This window comes from Ornithorhynchus anatinus, chromosome 6 (assembly GCF_004115215.2).
Source record: "Ornithorhynchus anatinus isolate Pmale09 chromosome 6, mOrnAna1.pri.v4, whole genome shotgun sequence".
NCBI classification, from domain to species: domain Eukaryota; kingdom Metazoa; phylum Chordata; class Mammalia; order Monotremata; family Ornithorhynchidae; genus Ornithorhynchus; species Ornithorhynchus anatinus.
Window position 1 is genome coordinate 44,248,629 of NC_041733.1, and position 22,006 is coordinate 44,270,634.

General features: G+C 55.4%; 1 protein-coding gene across 2 annotated transcripts in view; it reads left to right on the top strand.

Annotated features, from left to right (window-relative positions):
* The first annotated feature begins 1,357 nt into the window (after nt 1–1,357).
* Nucleotides 1,358–22,006, top strand: part of LOC103167849 (rho GTPase-activating protein 20-like) — a 68,010-nt gene continuing 47,361 nt past the window's right edge. For both annotated transcript variants that reach the window (XM_029067989.2, XM_029067991.2), the window contains exon 1: nt 1,358–1,476. The gene's annotated coding sequence lies outside the window, so the exon portion shown is untranslated. The remainder of the gene's footprint in view (nt 1,477–22,006) is intronic.

Consider the following 22,006-nt stretch of genomic DNA (forward strand, 5'->3'; position numbering starts at 1 on the left):
ATAGTGACCTAGTCTCTGCCTCCTCTCTCAGTGCCAAAGCCCCTCCCCGCCGGACCTCAGCCCCTCGCCCCAAGGACGCAGTCCTAGTCCCTCTCTCCCAGTATCTCAGCCCCTGCTCTTTCTCCCAGGGCCCCAGCTTCAGCTCCTCTCCACAGTGCCCCAATGCCAGCCCCTCCCCAAAGCCTCAACCCCCAGCCCATCTCCCCAGTGCCCCAGTCCCTACTCCTCTCCACAATGCTCCAGCCCCTCTCCATAATTCCCCAGCCCCAGCACCTCTCCACAATGCCCCAGCCCCTCTCCATAATTCCCCAGCCCCAGCACCTCTCCACAATGCCCCAGCCCCTCTCCATAATTCCCCAGCCCCAGCACCTCTCCACAATGCCCAACCCCAGCCCCTCTCCAAAATGCCCCAGCCCCTCGCCATAATTCCCCAGCCCCAGCACCTCTCCATATTGTCCAACCCCAGCCCCTCTCCCCAGTGCCCCAGCCCCAGCCCCTCTCCACAATGCCCAACCCCAGACCCTCTCCCCAAAGCTCCAGCCCTTGCCCCTCTCCCCCCAGTGTCCCAGCCCCTGGCCTTCTCCCCGAGTGCCCCCAAACCCCGCTCCTCCCCCCCCAATGTCCCAACCCTTGCCTTTCTCCCCCAGTGCCCCAGCCCCAGCCACTCTCCCCTGTGACCCAGCTCCTTCCCCTCTCCTTAGTGCCCTATCCCCACCTCCTCCCCACATCGCCCAGCCCCAGCCCCTCTCCTCAATGCTCGGGCCCCTGAACCTTCCCCATTGTGTCCCCACCTCCTGCCCTTCTCCCCAACTGCCCCAAACCCTGCTCCTATCAACAACAACAACAGCCCTTGCCCCTCTCCCCGAATAGCCGAGCGCCTGCCCCTCTCCCAGTGTCCCCAGCCCCTGTCCCTCTGCCCCAGTGCCCCAGCCTCTGCCTCTCACCCCAGTGCCCCCAGGCCCTGAACCTTCCCCACTGTGTCCCCAGCCCCTCTCCTCCAGTGCCCAGCCTCTTCCCTTTACCCCAGTGCCCCCAGGCCCTGAACCTTCCCCATGGAGTCCCCAGCCCCTGTCCCCACTGTGTCCCCAGCCCCTGCCCCTCTCCCCCGGTGCCCCCGGGCCCCGAACCATCCCCACTGTGCCCCCGGCCCCTGGCCCCCTCCACCGCGGTGGCCGTCCCCTCCGCCCCTCCGCCTCTCCCCCTTCCCCCCGGACCCCCTCTCCGCCGGGCCGGCCCCCGGAGCCATGTCCTTATTTAGGCAGGCGAGGAGGAGCGAGGCTATTTCCTCGGCCGGGCCGGCCCCTCCCGAGCCAGTGCGCCCGCCGCCGCGCTGGGCCGGGCCCGGGCCCCCCGCCCCACGCCCCCGGGACCTCGCCACCGTGTGAGCCCGCCGGCCGGCCGGCCATGCCCTCCGCCCCGGACCATGGCCCCGAGCCTCCCGGCTGACGGAGAGGAGCCCGCCCCGAGGCGCCCACGGTCAGTGTCCAGCCGGGGGGCGGGGGGTGGGGGCCGGCTCCCCGCCCACCGGGGTCTTCTCCGTCCACCCCCATCCGGCCACCCGGGCCCTCTCTGTCTCTCCGTCCTCGTCCACCCCGGTCTTCTCCGTCCATCCCCATCCGTCCACCCGGGCCCGCTCCGTATCTTCTTCCCTGTTCACCCCTGTTCACTCTGTCCATCCACGTCTGTCCACCCCCGCCTTCTATGTCTGCCCTTTCCTGCCCACCGGGGTCTTCTCCGGCCACCCCTATCCGGCCACCCGGGCCCTCTCTGTCTGTCCATCTTCATCCACCTCGGTCTTCTCCGTCCATCCGTATCCATCCGCCCGGGCCCGCTCCGTCTCTCCGTCCCTGTTCACTCTGTCCATTCATGGCCGTTCACCCCGACCTTCTACGTCTGCCCTTTCCTGTCCACCGGGGTCTTCTCTGTCCACCCGTATCCATCCACCCAAGCCCGCTCCGTCTCTCCGTCCCTCTTCACCCCAACCTGCTGTGGCCATCCACATCGGTCCGCCCGGGCCTGCTCTGTCCACCCGACCCTGTCCGCCCCAGCCTTCTCTGTCCGTCCGTATCTGTCCACCCCCACCTGCTCTGTCTGCCCTTCCCCGTCCACCCCGGCCATCTCCGGCCATCCGTATCTGTTAACCCCCACCCACTCTGTCTGTCCATCCCGGTCCGTCCCGGCATGCTCTGCATATGCTCGTTCACCCCAGCCTGTTCTGTCTGTCCACCCCGGCCTGCTCTGTCCATCCACACCTGTCCACCCCAGCCTGCTCTGCCTATCCATCCCCGTCCAGCCTGGCCTGCTCTGTCCATTCTCCCCTCTAGACCTTCAGCTCACTGTGGGCAGGGAATGTGTCTACCAGCACTGTTATAGTGGACTCTCCAACCACTTAGTAAATCTCACCGATGGACTGATTGATTGATCATTCACCCCCATCTTCTCTGTCCATCCATCACTATCCACTCTGGCCTGTTCTGTCTGCCTGTCTATCTTCCACAGACCACTCTGTCTGTCCACCTGGGCCTGCTCAGTCTGTCCATCCTGGCCTGCTCTTCCAATCACCCCCATCTCCCCCTTCGTCGGTCTTCCAGGCACCAACATATCTGCTCTGCCTCTGCACCCGCCCTTCCCCTGACCGGCCCTCCCACCCCCAGTGTGGCCAGGGCCCTCTCTCTGGCCGGTCACGGGACATTTCACAGCTGAAGGTACAGGCGGGAGGTCCCTGGAGGGCAGCCCTCTCGAGAGCCAGCGCCGGGCTCACCCCCACGCCCAACCTCAGCCCAGAGTCAGGGCCAGGAAGGCCAGTGGAGGTCCACAGTACTCTTTCTGATTCGTTCACGGGGGGCTGGGCCCACCCCCAGGCCCGTCTCCCTCCCCCGTTGTGGGTCCGTGGGCACCTCTGGACCACTGGGTTCGGCCTGGAGGCGGAGGCTGTGGGATCCCTGCTAGGGACAGTGTCGGCACAGGTCTCGGTGCAGTGGAGAGTGAAGGTTGTGGGGGCCTCAGGAGGGGTAATGGTTGCTGAGGGTGGGTCATCCCCTTCAGGAGGTGCAGAGAGTTCAGACAGCTGGGCTGGGGGAGAACCTGGAGACCAACCAGTCAATCAGCCAGTCGATCAATCAATGGAGTTTATTGTGTCCTGCTGGGCACAAGAGCTATGTGCTAAGCGCCTGAGGGAGGACAAGACCTTAGAGTTAGGGTGCGATCCCTGTCCCAGAGGAGCTGGCAGTTATAGTGGACCATTTGGAGGAAGGTTGTTGGGGAATCCGGGGGTTGGGGGGGGCCTTCCCTTCCCTCCATCCTGGGTCTCCCCTCCCACAAGAACCCCTGGTACGGCCAGAACCACGGCCCCTTCCCGTCCCCCTCACCCCCCTTCCCTCTTGACGTCCAGCTTGGGTAAACAGACCCAATGAGGGCCCTTAAAGGGGGTCTGGCCCGACTCGGGAGGACTGACTCAGTCTCGATCACACAGTCCGGGCTCTGCTCTGGGCTCGCTCCGAGATCTGGGGCCAGGCCCTGACTTCTCTTGGCCTGAGTTCCCCCACCGGCCCCCGAGCCGGGACCGGAGAAGTCGGGAACGGGAAGGTCCCACCGGAGCCGAGCGAGGGATGTTGGCTGCTCCTCAGCCTCGCCTTCCGCAGCTCTTTTCTCACAACTCTTTTCTCATCCTGGTCCTTTGGATCCTTCCTCATCTTGCCCGACCCCTCCAACGTCCCAAGGGACCTCCTGAGTGGACCCAACGGCTCTTCTCTCTGGTGCCTGGGCCAGAGGGTCTGAGGCCCGGAGCCTCCCTCCCCTCCGTCCCGCCCTCCCTCCTTCGCCCTCGGAGGATGGCAGGGCTCCTTCTGGGTGAAGGTCGTGCCCAGGTGGCGAGGCCCCCGTATGGGTGTGGCTGTCCAGGTCAGTGGCCTGTCAAAGGCCCATGAGTTGGCATTAACAACGGCCAGTTTGGACCAGAATCTCTGTCTCCTGAGTCGCCCCAAGGGTCCCCCACGCCAAACCCTGTTAGCGGCTGCTCCCAGCCACCCAGGCGGTTTCGGCATTCTACTCCCTCTCCTCCCTGCAGCCTTCCCACCGGGCCCTCCGCCAGCACGCCTGGGGCCAGGTGCCAGCGTCCAGAGGGTCTGCCAGGGAGCCAAGGGTTGCCAGCTGGGCAGAGGAGGCTGAAAGAGGCATTGGTCAGTGAATCCTCGGACACGGCTGGTGGCTGTGATGGGTCACAGGGTGCCACGTTCACCCCTGGAGCCCCACAGGATCGGCCCTTCATCCAGGCCACGGGGCAGGGGCGGAGGGCACCGCTTAAGGTGGGCACGGCTCCCAGGTGAAGAGGGCTGTGGGTGCGGCCAAGGTAGTTTCCGCCCCAGGCCCAGCGTGGCCCCTGAGTGTTGGTGGGTACTGCGGGGGCGGCCTGCCCGGACCATCAGGAATGCCTCGCCAGGGGCTAATGGGGGCGGGGCTCGTTCCTGCCTTGGGGCCGTCCTGCTTTTAGGGTCACGGAAGGCCCTCGCCAGTCCTGCTCGGACAGTAGTGGGCAGCTGCGTCCCCCGGGACTGAGGGAGGTGCCTGTCCCTGGACAGACTGTGGACATTCTTGTGGTCCCTTTGGCCCTGGATTCCCCATGTGTGTCCTGGGGACAGGAAAACTGGCATGATGGCTGGACACGGTGTTCCCTGCCCTGCGGTCTTCCCGTCACCCTCACCAGCGGGAGCCCCAGGCCCTCATCTGGAGAGATTGGCCAAGCAAGACGATGGAATCGATCAGTGGTATTTATGGAGTGTTTACCCTGTGCGGGACACCGTACTAAGAGCTTGGGAAAGTATATTACGATCGAGTCGGTGCACACGATCCCTACCCACGAGGAGCTTCCGGTCTACGGGAAGGGTCCGGCTTCTTCATCTCCTTAGCATCTGCCCCTCTGGCATCTCCCCACCGATAGATTAAACAAGTCTGATCTGGGGACGGGCTGGGCCTGGGTGGGGCCCCTAACTCCACTGCCCAGAATAAATCCCCGGGAATAAACAGGGGGTCCCCAAGGCTAGCTGAGGGAAAACAGGATGTTTTGTTGATAACGTGTGCTTTTCTGGTTTCCCGGTTAAATCCCTCCCTTTCTCTCTCTCTCTCTCTCTGGTTCTCTCTCCACCCCCATCTCTGCTTCTCTCTTTTTCACCCTTTTGTTTGGTTTTTGGAACGGCCTGCAGCCTTTATCACAGGAGCTAGAGGCCAACAAAAGTGTGCAAGGCTGCGGGTGCGTGTGTGTGTGTTTTTGTGGCTCTGTGTGCCTATACACGTGCGGGCAAGCTCGTCTGAGGGTGTTTGTGTGTGGGGATGTGCGTGTGTGCACGCACGAGAGGGCGGGAGAGGAGGCTGGGTGGGCCTGGCTGGTGCAGATAGAGAATGGGAGGGGTCTCTGGGCTCCGGGTTGGGCCGTCCGCCTGGAGCATCCGGAGCCGAGTGGACAGGCCGGGCCAGGCCCTGCTGATAGGCATCATCGGGATGGAGTAAACAAATAGTACAACAGGGCAGCCGGGCCCCAAGGAAGGGGCTGACCTAACTTCCTCTCCTGAAGGAAGACTTCCTCTCCTAAAGGACCGGCTTCAGTCAGGGTCGTCTCGGGGCTAGGAAGAGCGGAGAATCACGATCCCTGGGAGGCCGGCCTGTCCTGGGAGGGCCCGGTGTGGGGGCCGGGGGGCAGAGAGAGGAGAACACACTGTCTCTGGGTTGACTTTGAGTGTCACTGTGGGGAGGGGAGTGAGGGGAGCACACAGTAAGCGCTTTACCCCTATTCTCATTACCTCTACTAATAATAATTGCTACGAATGCGGCTGCTATTCCTACCGTTCATTCATTCGATCGTGCTTACTGTGTGCAGAGCATTGTCGGAAGTGCTTGGGAGAGTAAAATATAACAATAATAATAAAAATGAAAAATAAAAAATAATACATAATAATTATGGTATTCGTTAAGCACTTACTACGTCCCAGGAACTGTGCTAAGCGCTGGGGTGGATACAAGCAAATCGGGTTGAACACAGTCCCTGCCCCACTTGGGGCTCACAATCTCAATCCCCATTTTTCAGATGAGGCGACTGAGGCCCAGGGAAGTGGAGTGACTTGCCCGAGGTCACGGAGCAGACAGGCGATGGAGCCGGAATTAGAACCCGAGACCCTCTGACTCCCTGGCCCGTGCCCTATCCACTGTGCCATTCTGCTTCTGCAATACACGGACACATACCCTGCCCACGACGAGCTTACAGTCTAAAGGGGACTATTACTTCGGCGATCCTGGATGATAATGATGATGGCATGAGTGATTCTAGAGAGTAGTGGTAATAATAAGTTATTATTATTATTATTTACTAAAATGTGGGTAGTAAATGTGGAATTTGTCAAGTGCTTACTAGGAACCAAGCCCTGGGGTAGATTAATTAATCAATGAGTTAATTATGGCGTTTGTTAAGTGCTTACTATGTGCCGAGCACTGTATTAAGAGCTGAGGTAGCTATAAGATCATCATTTCCCACATGGGGCTCATGGTCTAAGTAGGAGGGAGAACAGATATTGAATCCCCGTTTTTGCAGATGAGGGAACCGAGGCATGGAGAAGTCAAATGATAATAATGTTGGTATTTGTTAGGTGCTTACTATGTGCTGAGCACTGTTCTAAGCGCTGAGGTAGATACAGGGTGATCAGCTCGTCCCACGTGAGGCTCACAGTCTTCATCCCCATTTTCCAGATGAGGTAACTGAGGCACTGGGAAATGAAGTGACTTGCCCAAAGTCACACAGCTGACAGGTGGCGGGGCCGGGATTAGAACCCATGACCTCTGACTCCTAAGCCCGGGCTCTTTCCACTGAGCCACGCTGCTTCTCTAAATGACTTGCCCAAGGTCACGCAGCAGGTATGCGGTGGAGCGGGATAGAACCCGGGATTTCTGACTCCCAGGCCTGTGTTCTTTCTACTAGACTACCCTGCTTCCCGGTGGTGTTTCTTGAGCCCTGACTGTGTACAGAATGCTGCACTAAGTGCTTGGGAAGGACCGTACCAGAGAGTTGTCCGACATGATCCCTTCCCACAAGGAACTTACGGTCTATCACGTTGATATTGGTATTTGTTAAGCGCTTACTATGTGCAGAGCACTGTTCTAAGCACTGGGGTAGATACAGGGTAATCAGGTTGTCCCATGTGAGGCTCAAAGTCTTCATCCCCATTTTACAGATGAGGGAACTGAGGCACAGAGAAGTGAAGTGACTTGCCTACAGTCACACAGCTGACAAGTGGCAGAGTCGGGATTCGAACCCGTGGCCTCTGACGCCTAAGCCTGGGCTCTATCCACTGAGCCACGCCGCTTCCCTTGGGCCCATTCCCTGTCCCACGTGGGGCTTACGGTCAAAGGGGGAGGGAGAACATGTATCTTATCTCCATTTTACAGATGAGGAAGCCGAGGCACGGAGAGGTTAGACGAGCTGCCCACAGTCACACATCAGGCCAGTGACAGGGCTGGGTTTAGAATCCAGCTCGCCTGTCTCCCAGGCCCAGGCTCTCGCCACTGAGTAACTAATAATAATAATAATATTGATATTTGTTAAGCGCTTACTAGAGCACTGTTCTAAGCGCCGGGGGAGTTACAGGATCATCAGGTTGTCCTACGTGAGGCTCACGGTCTTCCTCCCCAATTTCCAGATGAGGGAACTGAGGCATAGAGACTCGCCCACAGTCACACAGCTGGGATTCGAATCCATGACCTCTGACTCCCAAGACCGGGCTCTTTCCACTGAGCCACGCTGCTTCCCATAGTCTACGCTGCTTCTCCGCTACTAGAGAGCTGTTAGGCAGGGCTAATCCGGGTGGTCTTTCTGGAGGTGGGGCGCGGGGGGCGGGGGAGCTTTATGGATGAGCTGTGAGGGAGGGGAAGGGTATGGGCCAGCAAAGAAGTGGGAAGTACTTAGCTTAACTTGGAGGAGAGCGGAGCCGGGGGGTGGGGAGGATGTGGGCTGGGTCCCAGAGCCAGAGCAGAGCAGGGGGAGAGACCAGTTAGGTAATAATAATAATAATAATAAGGGTGATATTTGTTAAGGGCTTACTATGTGCAAAGCACTGTTCTAAGCACTGGGGGGGATACAAGGTGATCAGGTTGTCCCACGTGGGGCTCACAGTCTTAATCCCCATTTTACAGATGAGGGAACTGAGGCACAGAGAAGTTAAGTGTGACTTGCCCAAAGTCGCACGGCTGGCAAGCGGCAGAGCCGGGATTAGAAACCACGACCCCTGACTCCCAAACCCGGGCTCTTTCCACTGAGCCACGCTGCTTCTCTGAGGGGACAAAGGCCAGAACCCGGCTCGAAGAGGCCTGGTCTGAAGACTTTGAGTGCACCCTCTTTCCAGACCCTTGCCCTCTGGGGGAAGGGGGCAGGGACCGGAGGGGAGGAGCTGGATCAAGGATTTGGGGAGAGCAGAGCCCGGTGGGGAGACCCCGAGGCCGTTAGGAAGGGCTGGGTTACAATAATAATAATAATAACCGTGGCATCTGTTAAGCGCTTACTATGTGCCAAGAATTGTTCTAAACCCTGGGGTAGATACGAGGTGATTAGGTTGGACACCGTTCCTTGCCCACATGGGGCCCACAGTCTTAACTCCCCCTTTTACAGATGAGCTAACTGAGGCACAGAGAAGTGAAGTGACTTACCCGAGATCCCACAGCAGTCACGTGACAGAGATGGGATTCGAGCGGAAGGGGTGCAGGACAGCTCACTGAGGGCCACGGTCGGGGCGGGGAACGGTGGCCCGGCCCCAGACGGACCCTCAGGGAGCGGCTTGGAGATGCCCCGGGCCGGGACGCTGCTGCCCAAGAGAGCAAGTGGATGGAGCCTCCAGGTTGCCCGGGGCCTTGCCAGACCTGGTTCCGGTAGCCTCTTCCCTCTCCCCGCTGTCACCCCACCATCATCCCCAACGTTCATTCTCTCCCTTTCACACCTGGGCCAACCGAGACCGAGGATGAGATCCAAATAGCTTAGCCTAGAGATCATAAGGCCCGCTGCCTGGTTTCCACTGGGCTCGCTGCCTGCTTTCCAGTGGGTGTGTTTAGTCAGAGGCCTGGCGAGGGTGGAATCGGTAGGCCGGAGGGAAGGCACAAAGGGGCAGTCAGAAGCGCCGGCCGTTCCCCGGTTTCTCATTCCGCCGGTGGTCCGGCTCCGTTGGCGAAGCACTTTTTTTTTTGAAGGGAAGACCCTGGATCCGTCACCGACTTTGGCTGGGCCAGCCCCGTGGCCGAATGAGCTCATTGTCCTCCAGGCCCGGGGGCCTCCAACCGGACGGTGAAGCCCGCTATCCTGGGTCGGCCTCCGGGAGTGGGTGGAAGCCGGGTTCTGGCTGCTCACGTCTGTCTCCTAACGAAAACAAAAAACACACAGTTGTGGCATTTTTCAAAATCTTCTGGATCGGCAGCATCCCGCCCGGGCCGGCCCGCCTCAGAGCACCAGCTGACCAGGAGGGAGGATCAAACTCTCCCCTCCCCTTTTCCCCCGAGAATGGACCCCGTTGTTTTTCTTGGATTCTGACTGCTAGGGCCGGGGGATGCAGGGGGAAGGGGGCTGGCGGAGTCCGGCCTTCCTCAGCGTTCTGAATAATAATGTTGGTATTTGTTAAGCGCTTACTATGTGCAGAGCACTGTTCTAAGCGCTGGGGGAGATACAGGGTAATCAGGTTGCCCCACCTGAGGCTCACAGTTAATCCCCATTTTACAGATGAGGTAACTGAGGCACAGAGAAGTTAAGTGACTTGCCCACAGTCACACAGCTGACAAGCGGCAGATCCGGGAGTCGAACCCATGACCTCTGACTCCGAAGCCCGGGATCTTTCCACTGAGCCACGCTGCTTCCCCGTCAGCGGTCAGTAAACTCCATCCATCGACTCAGCCCTGGTCTCCACACGTCCTTCCCCCTACAAAAAGGAGAGAGACACGGTGAACTGATTGACTTGAGGGGAGTGAAGAGTGCAAGCTGGGGGGTGGCGGGAGAAGAGAGTGAGCAAGAGGGAGAGAGCTGATATGGATCTGGAATTTCTGCTTGATATGGACAGGAATGGACAACCACCGGAAATGGGAAAGGAATGGAGAGACTTATGTAGAACGATGTTTCAGAAGCTGGAGAAGCAGGGTGGCCTAGTGGAAATATTAACGATGGTATTTGTTACAAGCGTTTATTACCTGTCAAGAACTGTAGTGGAAAGAACACGGGCTTTGGAATCAGAGGCCTAGCGTTCATTCATTCAATAGTATTTATTGAGCGCTTACTATGTGCAGAGCACTGTACTAAGCGCTTGGAATGGACAATTCGGCAACAGATAGAGGCCATCCCTGCCCAATGACGGGCTTTGCTGTCTGAACGGGGGAGACAGATAGCAAAGCAAAACAGAACAAAACAAAAGAACATCATCAAGATAAATAGAATCATGGAGATATACATATTATTAACAAAATAAATAGGATAATAAATAATATATACAAATACGCGCAGTGCTGAGGGGAGGGGAAGGGGGAAGAGCAGAGGGTGGGAGAAGGGGGAATGGGGAGGAGAAGAGGAGCAGAGGGAAGGGGGGCTCAATGCGAGGAAGGCCTCCAGGAGGAGGTGAGCTCTCAGTAGGGCTTTGAAGAGGGGAAGAGAGTTAGTTGGGCGGAGGTGAGGAGGGAGGGCGTTCCAGGACAGTGGTAAGACGTGGGCCAGCGATCGACGGCGGGATAGGTGCGAACGGGGGACGGTGAGGAGGTGAGCGGCAGAGGAGTGGAGTGTACGGGGTGGGCAGTAGAAAGAGAGAAGGGAGGTGAGGTAGGAGGGAGCAAGGTGACGGAGAGCTTTGAAGCCGAGAGTGAGGAGTTTTCGTTTCGTGTGGAGGTCGATAGGCAACCACTGGAGGTTTTTGAGGAGGGGAGTGACACGCCCAGAGCGTTTCTGTAGGAAGATGATCCGGGCAGCAGAATGGAGAACAGACTGGAGTGGGGAGAGACAGGAGGAAGGGAGATCAGAGAGGAAGGTGACACAATAATCCAGTCGGGATATGACGAGAGCTTGTACCAGCACAGTAGCCGTTTGGATGGAGAGGAAAGGGCGGAACTTGGCGATACTGTGAAGGTGAGACCGGCAGGTGTTGGTGATGGATTGGATGTGAGAAGCAGCGTGGCGCAGTGGAAAGAGCACGGGCTTTGGAATCAGGGCTCATGAGTTTGAATCCCAGCTCTGCCACTTGTCAGCTGTGTGACTGTGGGCAAGTCACTTAACTTCTCTGTGCCTCAGTTCCCTCATCTGTAAAATGGGGATGAAGACTGTGAGCCCCACGTGGGACAACCTGATTCCCCTGTGTTTACCCCAGCGCTTAGAACAGTGCTCTGCACATAGTAAGCGCTTAACAAATACCAACATTATTATTATTATTATTATGTGTGGGGTGAATGAGAGAGCAGAGGCAAGGATGACATCAAGGTTGCGGGCCTGTGAGACTGGAAGGATGGTCGTGCCGTGACGGGAAAGTCAGGGAGAGGACAGGGTTTGGGAGGGAAGATGAGGAGCTCAGTCTTAGACATATGGAGTTTTAGGTGGCGGGCGGACATCCAGGTGGAGACGTCCTGGAGGCAGGAGGAGATACGAGCCTAGAGGGAGGGCGAGAGAACAGGGGAGGAGATGCAGATTTGGGTGTCATCTGCGTAGAGATGGTAGTTGAAGCCGTGGGAGCGAATGAGTTCTTCAAGAGCGTGAGTGTAGATGGAGAACAGAAGAGGGCCAAGAACTGACCCTTGAGGAACCCCAACTGTTAGGGGATGGAGGGGGAAGAGGAGCCCGCGAAGGAGACTGAGAATAGACGGCCAGAGAGATAAGAGGAGAGCCAGGAGAGGAGGACGGAATCTGTCAAGCCAAGGTGAGGTCAAGTGTGGAGGAGAAGGGGATAATAATGTTGGTATTTGTTAGGCACTTACTACGTACAGAGCACTGTTCTAAGCACTGGGGTAGATACAGGGTAATCAGGTTGTCCCACGTGAGGCTCACAGTTAATTCCCATTTTACAGATGAGGTAACTGAGACACAGAGAAGTGAAGTGACTCGCCCACAGTCACACACAGTCACACAGCTGACAAGCGGCAGAGCCGGGATTCGAACCCATGACCTCTGACTCCCAAGCCCGGGCTCTTTCCACTGAGCCACACTGCTTCTCTAAGGGGATGGTCGACAGTGTCGAAGGCAGCTGAGAGATCGAGGAGGATTAGGATCTAATCCTGGCTCTGCCAACTGCTTGCCGTGTGACCTTGGGCAAACCACTCAACTTCTCTGTACCTCAGTTTCCTCCACTGTGCAATGGGGATATCTGTTCTCCCTCCTACTTAGACTGTGAGCCCCATGTGGGACAGGAACTGTAACCAACCTAAATGACCTGTATCTATCACAGTGCTTAGAACAGTGTTTGGCACATAGTAAGCTCTTAACAATTACCATTAAAAAAATGATCCAGGCAAAAGAGTGAAATATGGACCAGAGAGGGGAGAGGCTGGAGGGAGGGAGGTCAGGAAGGAGGCTGATAGAGAGTCATTCATTCATTCATTCAATAGTATTTATTGAGCGCTTACTATGTGCAGAGCACTGTACTAAGCACTTGGAATGTGCAAATCAGTAACAGATAGAGACAGTCCCTGCCCTTTGACAGGCTTGCAGTCTAATCGGGGGAGTCCTAGTCGGGCCCACGGTGGTGGCCACTGGGAAGGAGAGGAAGAGATGGTCGGATATGACCCTTGTCCCCCACAAGAAGCAGCATGGTCTAGTGGATAGAGTACTGGCCTGGCAGTCAGAAGGACCTGGGTTCTAATCCCGGCTCCGCCTCTTATCTCCTTTGTGACCTCGGACAAGTCACTTAAATTCTCTGCCCTCAGTCCTCTGAGAAGCATTGTGGCCTAATGAATAGAGCACAAGCCTGAGAGGTAGAAGGACAGGGGTTCTAGTCCTGGCTCTGCACTTGTCTGCTGTGTGACCTTGGACAAGTCACTTAACGGCTCTCTGCCTCAGTTACCTCATCTGTAAAACGGGGTTTAAGACTGTGACCCCCATGTGGGATCAGGGACTGGGTCCAACCTGATGATCCTGTATCTACCCCAGTGCTTAGAACAATGCCTGGCAAATGGTAAACATTTAACAAATACCACAATAGTTATTAATTAATATTTTTATAACGCAGCCCCTGCCCCTGGTGCAGTTCTAGTATGGCTGATCACTGGCTTCTGCTCTCAGTCCTGGGGGCAGAAAAGTCCCTTGTTTTAAGCCAGTCAGTCAGTCAGTCAGTCAGTCAGTCAATTGTATTTATTGAGAGTTTACAGTGTGCAGAGCATTTTACTAAGCACTTGGGAGAATACAATAGAACAATGAATAGACACATCCCCTGCCTACAACAAAGTTACAGTCTAGAGGGGAAGACAGACATTAATATAAATAAATAAATTACAGATACACACATGAGGGCTGTGGGGCTGGGAGGGGGATGAGCGATTCTCAAATCTCTCCATCCTATGTTGTCTTTGACCTAAAGGACAGTCAAAGAATCCTCGGTTGGAAAGGACCCTTAAAAGGTAATCCGATCAATCCTCCTGCCTCCGAGACACCCCAGAGAGTCAGAGAGGTCTGACTTCTACGATCCCAGCGGGAAGAAGCAGCAGGGCCTAGTGGAAAGAGCACAGGACTAAGAATCGGAAGACCTGGGTTCTAATCCCGGCTCTGCCGCGTCCCTGCTGTGGGACCGTGGGTGAGTCACCTAATTTCTCTGAAGAACCTCAGTTTCTCATCTGTAAAATGGGGATTGATTGCCCATTCTCCCTGAACCCAAGTGGGTCGGGGATGTGCGTGAGCTGATTATCTTGTGTCTACCACAGGGCTCAGCACTTAGTAAGCGCTCAATGCACACCGCTTCTGCCGATGACTCCTGCAGTCTCTCATAGCCGCCTCCCTCCCCACGTGGCCTCAGGATGGACGGGGGTGGGCGAGACTGATGTGGAAAATGAAGTTGAAAGGGCAAGTCCAGCTCTGACGAACACCGACAGGCAGCCTCCATTCCTCAGAAATATATTGAAACATCCCTCTGCCCTCTAGGACACTGGTCGTCAGGGATCGGAGCCCCAGTACGGCTCTGCCTACGGGTCTTCCCCTTGCCACGGGGGACCAAGGGGCCGGATGGAAAGAGAATCGGTGAACCCTTAGTAGAGTCCTCTGCACATCATAGGTGATCAATAAATATCGTGGATTGATTCCTATATTGAGGAAAGGTAAACAGAGGGTGGCGAGAGCAAGCCCATCCCTTTTCATTCGCGGGAAACGCTAACCCCCGGACTTCCTGGTTGGGATGAAGCTTCCCCGCTCTGGGGCAGCTTCACTCCCCAGGCGCCCCGGCCAGTGGATACAAAGGGAAGCTCAATTCTGACTTCCCCAGCCATCAACGCCCAGCTCAGCTCAGCACCGGGCTAGAGTGAGCCCCACATGGAAGGGGAGATGGAACCAAAGTGACCCTGACTTCGGGGAGGCCCTAGCCTGTTGAGGAGCCCCCGGTTCACTGTGAGAGCCCTTGGCCTACCTGTGGAGGGAACCCCTGGTAATAATAATGACAATAATAATAAACAATTATGGTACTTGTTAAGCTCTTACTATGGGCCAAGCACTCATCTAAATGCTGGGGTAGGTGCAAGCTAATCAGGTTGTACACAATCTGTGTCCCACATGGGGCTCACGGTCTTAATTCCTATATGACAGATGAGGTAACTGAGGCCTAGAGAAGTGAGGTGACTTGCCCAAGGTCACACAGGGGATAAATGGTGAAACCTCTGGTCGGCTGGAGGAGCGCCTAGTCTGCTGGGGGAGGTGGGATGGGCATGCCCTGTCCTTGGGAAGCCCCTGGACCACTACGGAAGCTTCCAGTTTTCGCGGGGGAGCCCCTGATCCACTGGGAGAGCTTTGGTCTACCAGGGGAGCCCTCGGTCTGCTGGGGGAAAAGGGGTAGACAAGACCATGATCGTGGGGAGCCCCTGATCCCCTGGGGAAGTCCCTGATCTGCAAGAGGAACCACTGATTCACTGGGGGAGCCTTTGGTGTGCTGGGGAAGATGGGCGAGACATAACCGTGATCTTGGGGAGCCCCTGATCCACTGGGGAAGTCCCTGGTCTGCAAGAGGAATCTTTGGTTCACTGGGGGAGCCCCTAGTCTGCTGGGAGAGGTAGGATAGACATAGCCCTGCCTCTGGAGAGCCCCTGATCCACTGGGGAAGCCCTAGTCCCTTGGGGGAACCCCTGGTCTGGAGGAGGAACCCCTGGTCCCCTGGGGGAACCCCTGGTCTGGAGGAGGAACCCCTGGTCCCCTGGGAGAGACCCTGGCCCGCTGGGGGAGATAAGACAGACATGCTCTTGCCCTCAAGGAGCTCCCGGATCACCGGGTGAGCTCCTGGTCTGCAAGAGGAACCCCTATTCACTGGTGGAGTCCCTGTCCTCTGGGGGAGGTTGGACAGACATGGCCCCACGCTGGGGGAGTCCCTGGACCACTGGGACTCTGAAAGAGGAACCCCTGCTTCACTGGGGGAGCCCCTGACCTGCTGGGGGAGATGGGACGGACACAGTCCTTGCCCTTAATGAGGCCTCAGTCCAGTAGAGGAGAAAAGATGGACACCGTCCCTGCCTTCAGGGAACTCCCAGTAGACCCAGAGAGTTGACCGGAGGGGGATGGGCTTGCAGAAAGTTTCATCCAGGACTGTAAACTCTTTGTGGGGAGGGAATGTGTCTGTTTGTTGTTATACTCTCCCAAGGGCTTTATACAGTGCTCTACACCCAGTAAGCCCTGAATAAACACAATTGAATGAACAAACAAAAGAGCCGTGAAGAGCTGGTGGTGAGCTGGGATATAAAGGAGACAAGTGAGGGAGTGTGGTGGGCCAGAGAAGGAGACATTGGCAGCACAAGGAAGAGCAGTGCTGTCGAGGATAGAGCTCGCGTCTGGGAGTCAGGGGACCTGGATTCTAATCACGCCTCCAACACCAGCTTGCTGTGTGTCCTTGGGCAAGTCATCTCGCTTCTCTGGGCCTCAGTTTCCTCACCAGTCACCTCACCCTCCTTAGACTGGGCGCCCCATGTGGGTTGAGGATCGGGTTCAAACTAATGATCTTGTACCTACCCCAGTACTTAGTACTGTGCTTGGCATGTAATAAGTGATTCACAAATAGCACAATCATTGTTAAGAGTAAAAGATATTGATTGAACCCCCCCCACTGGATGCGATGCACCATACTAACTGCTTGGAATGGAACAACCTATGTATGAGACACTTTCCCTGCCCACAAGACCCTTAAACTCTAACAGGGAAGACAGAAAAACATTTACAAAGGGGATGACTGGGAATGAATCTGAATTCACCGTGCAATCGATTGTACGTGCATTAAGTGCTGAGGGAGGAAATTAGTAGGTAAATCCCATATGGAAGTGTTAGGGCAGGTAATCCGAGCAAGGGGTAGTTCGGTTTGGGGCCCAGACTTGAACAGAAGCCACTGAAGTCCACTAGTTTCCAAAGCCGCCACAACTGATGACAGAGTTTGGAGGTTCATAAATGAGAGTTCCCTAAGAGAAAACTCCACCGCTTTTTAATGGGGACAAAAGCAATGTGTCCTAGTGGATAGAGCACGGGCCTGGGACTCAGAAGGACCTAGATTCGAATCCCTGCTCCACCACTTGTCTGCCGTGTGACCTTAGGCAAGTCACTTAACTTCTCTCTGCCTCAGTGACCTCACCTGCAAAATGGGGATTAAGACTGAGCCCCAGGTGGGACAGGGTCTGGGTCCAACCTGATTGCTTTGTATCCACCCCAGCACTTAGAACAGTGCCTGGCACAAAGAAAGCTCTTAACAAATACCATTTTTAAAAAATCTCAATTTTGGCTTGAAAGGAAAGGAAGGTGGTGGCTCATATCTGGGGGAGCACAGTTTTGAGAGGTTCAGAGGGAAGGGGGTCCCGGCAGCGGGAAACACCCAATCATTCGATGGTATCTATTGAGCCCGTACAGCATGCAGAACAGTGTACGGAGTACTGGATGTTGTTGTCTTATGCCGTCAAGTCGTGTATCACCCATAGCAACGTCATGGACACGTCTCTCCGAGAACGCCCCGCCTCCATCTGCCATCGTTCCAGTAGCGTATCCGTAGGGTTTTCCTGGTAAAAATACGGAAATGGTTTACCACCGTCTCCTTCCGCACAGTAAACGAGTCTCTGCCCTCGACCCCTTTCCATGCCTCTGCTGCCCAGCACAGATGATTCGGGGAGAGTACAACAGAACAGAGGCTGTAGACAATGTCCCCTGCCCATAGCAAGCTTACGGTCTAGAGGGAGAGACAAACCCCAAACTCCAGGACACAGCCCCTCCTTCGCTCACCTTTACCCCACCTCGGGGAGGTGGGCGGCAAGAGTGTCAAATCCGTAGCATGCCAGGTCCACCAGATCCCTCTCTGCATGGGCTGCTGCAATTCCCCGCCTTCTCCCCTACCTAGGAGAGATTTCATCCCCTCAGGAGATGATAATGATAATAATAATTATGATATTTGTAAAGCGCTTACTATGTGCCAGGCCCTGTACCAAGCACTGGGGTGGAAACGAGCTAATGGGGTTGGACACTGTCCCCGTCCCACGTGGGGCTCAAAGTCTCAATCCCCATTTCCAAGATGAGGTAACTGAGGCACAGAGAAGTTAAGTGACTTGCCCAAAGTCACGCAGCAGATAAGCAGCCTGGGGTCACAGATTCCTGGGCTCAGAAGGAAGCCCCCATTCGGGCCGGGACCTGGTGGGGCAGAACTTGGAGTGTGGGGGCAGAGGTCGAGGAGGGCTTGATTTCCTCTGGCCCGGACCAAGGCCGGGGAGGGCATGGAGTTGGCACGGTGGCTACAGCCGGGGGTTGCAGTGGAGCCAGCCGGGCCCTGAGGTGCCAGGGACTATTGCCGTGGCACGGGATGCCACGGGGGTCGGTGAGGACTCCCACCTTCGACAGGGGCTCCGGTCAGGGTCAGGGACCTTGTTGGGTCCCACTGGGTGTTGGGGCATTGACCCCTAAAGTCTTGCTGCGAGCCAACCTGAAAGGCGAGGTCGGGGAAGAGCCCTCGGGGCACCTGAAGTCCCCGGACCCTGGCGCCGAGCCCTCTGGCATCAACGGACCCTTCCTCCTGCCCCCGGGGCCCCACCCCCGACTCTTCCCACAGTCAGCTCACATTCCAGGTGGCCTCGCTCTCCAGATCTATTTTTAATCAAAGAACAAAGCCTACTTGTTGGGAGCTGGACCAGAGAGGGGAGTTTCGTTCCTCGCTGTTTGTTCACATTTCCTATAATCCAGGGGAGCTGGGCACTGGCAGACGGCCCCCTCCCCCGAGGCCCCCTCCAGGAACATTCCTGTCCGCTCTTTAGCCACCACAGCTGGCCATGCCTGGGGATCCCAGAGGGCGGACCCCGTTTCCTGGCACCCAGAGCCCAGGCAAGTGAGCAGGCTCAGTTCCACCCACTCAGTCAGAAGCGGAGACGGGGTGGAGCCAATGCTTAGAAGAGTGCTTGGCACATAGTAAGATCTTAACAAATACCGTAATAATTATTACTGAGCATTTGCTGTATGCATAGCACTGTACTAATCTCTTGGGAGGTTCCAATTCTGCAGAGTTGGTGGACACATTCCCTGCCCACAGTGAGCTCATGGTCTAAACGGACCTCTTTGCTTTCACCTCTGCATTCTCCCCCTCCCTGCTCTCTCTCCCTTCATTCATTCATTCCTTTGTATGTATTGAGCGTTGACTGTGTGCAGTGCACTGTAGTAAGCGCTTGGGAAAGTACGATATAGCAACAAACTGCATCCAGAGGCTGCAGTTCATCCCAGTGGCCTAGTGGCTAGAGCACGGGCCCGGGAGTCACGAGGACCTGGATCCTAATCCCAGCTCCACCACTTGTCTGCTGGGTGACCTTGGGGAAATCACCATTTTTCTGTGCCTCTGTTGTCTCATATGTAAAATGGGGATTAAGACTGTGAGCCCCATGTAGGACAGGGACTGTGTCCAACCCGATTTGCTTAAATCCATCCTAGCGCTTAATACAGTGCCTGGCACATAGTAAATGCTTAACGAATACCAGTATTATCATCACGGGGTGGACCTCTAAGTCAGGAGCCTGGCAATGAAGAAATCGTGGAGGGAGAGGAAAGGGAGCTGAGTCCTGGTGGGTGGGGGCTGGCTAGTGGGAGCAGGGAAAAGGGACCGAGGTCTTTAATTACCATGGTCACCCCTGTGGTGTTTGTTAAGCACTTATTATGTGCCAAGCATCAGACAAAGCACTGGGGCAGAGACGAGACATTCAGGTGGGACACGGACCCCCGTCCCACACAGGGCTTATGGTTTAAAGGAGAGGAAGGATGGGTATCGACACCTCATTTTACAGATGAGGAAACCGAATCCCAGAGTAGTTAATAATAATAATAACTGTGGTATTTCTTAGGCACTTATTTTGTGCCAGGCAGGCGCTGTACTCAGCTTTGGGTTGGATACAACAAATGCCATCGTCATCATCATCATCATACAAGCAACTGGGCTTGGACACAGTCCCTGTCCCACGTGAGGCTTGTGCTCAATCCCCAATTTCCAGATGAGGTAACTGAGGCCCAGAGAAGTGAGGTGACTTGCCTCAAGTCACACAGAAGACAGGTGGCAGAGCCAACATTAGAAACAGTGACCTTCTGACTCCCAGGCCCATGCTCTGTGGACTGCACCATGCTGCTTGCCCGAGGTTACATGGCAGGCAAGTGGAGAGAAGGAAGTGGGCTTTCAGAGTGATTTCCTGGACTCACTGGGCACTGATTCAGTCATGAAAATTAGGTAGAGAATCGGGCAGTGGTCCAAAAGCCCTGGAATCAACGGCCACGATGAAGGGGCACACGGGGTAGGGTTGAGCGGGCAGAGTGGAGCAGAGGGTGCTAGGAAACTCTCTTCCCCTCTTCAAAGCCCTACTAAGAGCTCATCTCCTCCAAGAGGCCTTCCCAGACTGAGCTTCCCCTTTTCCCTCTGCTCTCTCTGCTCCCTCTCTGCCCCCCCATTGCCTCCCCTCAGCTAAGCCCCCTTCCCCCCCTTTCCCTCTGCTCCGCCCCCTCCCCTCAGCACTGTGCTCATTTGTATAGATTTTTATTACCCTATTTATTTTGTTAATGAGGTGTACATCCCCTTGATTCTATTTATTGCGATCAAATTGTCTCGTTTTTGTCCGTCTGTCTCCCCCGGTCAGACTGTAAGCCCATCAATGGGCAGGGATGGTCTCTATCTGTTACCCGAATTGTACAGTCCAGGCGCTTAGTACAGTGCTCTGTACACAGTGAGCACTCAATAAGTACTATTGAGTGAATGAACGAAAGCCACGTGGCCCAGAGGGAGTTTTGCATTCAGATTCTTCACCAACACTTCACTTTCCTGTCCACCTCTTTCACCTCTCATTTTCAGTGGTCACAGCCCCGGCATCTCTGTCCTGTGCTCCAAAGACAAGGAGTATCCTCCAGTGGCTGTCGGGACCTCCGTTCACCTTCCTTTCCATCATAGTTTAGGGCAGGAAAGAACACGGGCCTGGGAGTCAGAAGACCTGGGTACAGATCCCAGTCTACCACCCATCCCTTCTGTGACATTGGACCTCTCTGCCTCAGATTCCTCAAAATGGGGATTTAATACCTGTTCTCCCTTTCCCCTAAAGTCCAAGTCTTGTGTGGGACAGAGGCTGTACCTGAGAGAGTTTAGCACAGTGCTTGGAACATAGTGCTTAACCAATACCACGGTTATTATTATCATTATAACTATTATTATTGTTAGCATTATTATTAAGACTGGCCCATATTAACCCTACCACACGGCCTGGGTTGTTAGAATAGTGAGGTTAGGTAGGAGGAGGCAAGCTGATTGAGTGCCTTAAAGTTGATAGTGATGAGAGTCTGTTTGATGTGGAGGTGGGTGGGCAACCACTGGATTTTCTTGAGGAGTGGAGGTAATTAGACTGAATAGTATTTCTACAAAAGCAGCAGAGCAAAGTCTGTCCTGGAGAGGGGGAAGACAGGAGGCAGGGAGGTCGGCGAGGAGGCTGCCGACGTAGTCAAGATGGGAAACGAGAAGTGCCGGTATCATCGTGGTAGCTTTTTGGGTGGAGAGGAAAGGGCAGGTTCTAGAGATGTGCAGCTAGAACCAACTGGATTTGGTGACAGGCTGAATCTGCCAGTTGAAAAAGAGATGAGTCGAGAATAATGCCAAGGTTACAGGATTGTAAGACAGGAAGGATTGTGGTGCTGCCTACTCTGGGGAAGACAGGGTTTGGGTGGGAAGACGAGAAGTCGCTGTGGGCAGGGAATGTGTCTGTTATATTATTACATTGTACTCTCCCCAGTGTTTAGTTCAGGGCTCTGCCCACGGTAAGAACTCAATAAATTTGATTTATTGAATGATTGATTGAGTTCTGTTTTGCACATGTTAAGTTTGAAGTGTGTCGGTGTGATAGCCGAGTAGAAATGTCCCGAAGGCAGGAGGAAGTATTCATTCAGTCATACTTATTGAGTGCTCACTGTAAGCAGAGCACTGTGCTAAGTGCTTGGAAAGTACAGTTCAGCAATAAATAGAGAAAATCCCTGCCCACAACAGTTTATAGTCAAGTAAATATGAGACTGTAGAGAAGGAGAAAGGTTGATACTGGAGAGGTTGATTTAGAAATCATCCACATAGAGATGGTATCTGAAGCCGCGGGTGCAAATGAGTTCTCCAAGGGAGTGGGTGCAGATGGAGAATAGAAGGGGACCCAGAACTGAACCTTGGGGGACTCCCACCATTACAAGGTGAGAGGTAAAGGAGGAATCTGTGAAAGACTGAGAAGTGGCAGTTAGAGAGAAAGGAGGAGAACCAGGAAGAGGATACTGTCCGAGAAGCCAAGGTTGGATAATGTTTCCAGGAGAAGGTGGTGGTCAACAATG